This window comes from Bombus pyrosoma, linkage group LG9 (assembly GCF_014825855.1).
Source record: "Bombus pyrosoma isolate SC7728 linkage group LG9, ASM1482585v1, whole genome shotgun sequence".
NCBI lineage: Eukaryota > Metazoa > Arthropoda > Insecta > Hymenoptera > Apidae > Bombus > Bombus pyrosoma.
Genome location: NC_057778.1, coordinates 8,443,239 through 8,443,653, shown reverse-complemented (window position 1 = coordinate 8,443,653; position 415 = coordinate 8,443,239).

Genomic DNA, 415 nt, shown 5'->3' with positions numbered 1-415 from the left:
GTCAAGTTCTTATATTAATAAGTATATATATTATATATATATATTATATATTTATTATACATATTATAAGATATAAATGAGAAACGAATCACACAGGTCGAGCGTGTCGTGTGATTCGTCGATTTCAATATTTTTCGATTGTTAACGCTATTATTGAATTCTATCGTACCGGGTGCGTGAGGAAAGCGAGCGACTGTACGAGCGCGTGTATTTCATGCCTAATGCCAAAAGGAATTTGCCACCATCGTGACGATTCTTTCGCTATATTTTACTCCAAACAATGCTTTTACGGTCGGACATAGTCAATAGATTATACGCCAGTGGTGGTGTCACTGGTGTCATCCGCCGCGATTAGAGTATTAGCGTCCCAATTGTCGAATGATCTTGATTCATGATCGAGCAGGTACTCGTTTTT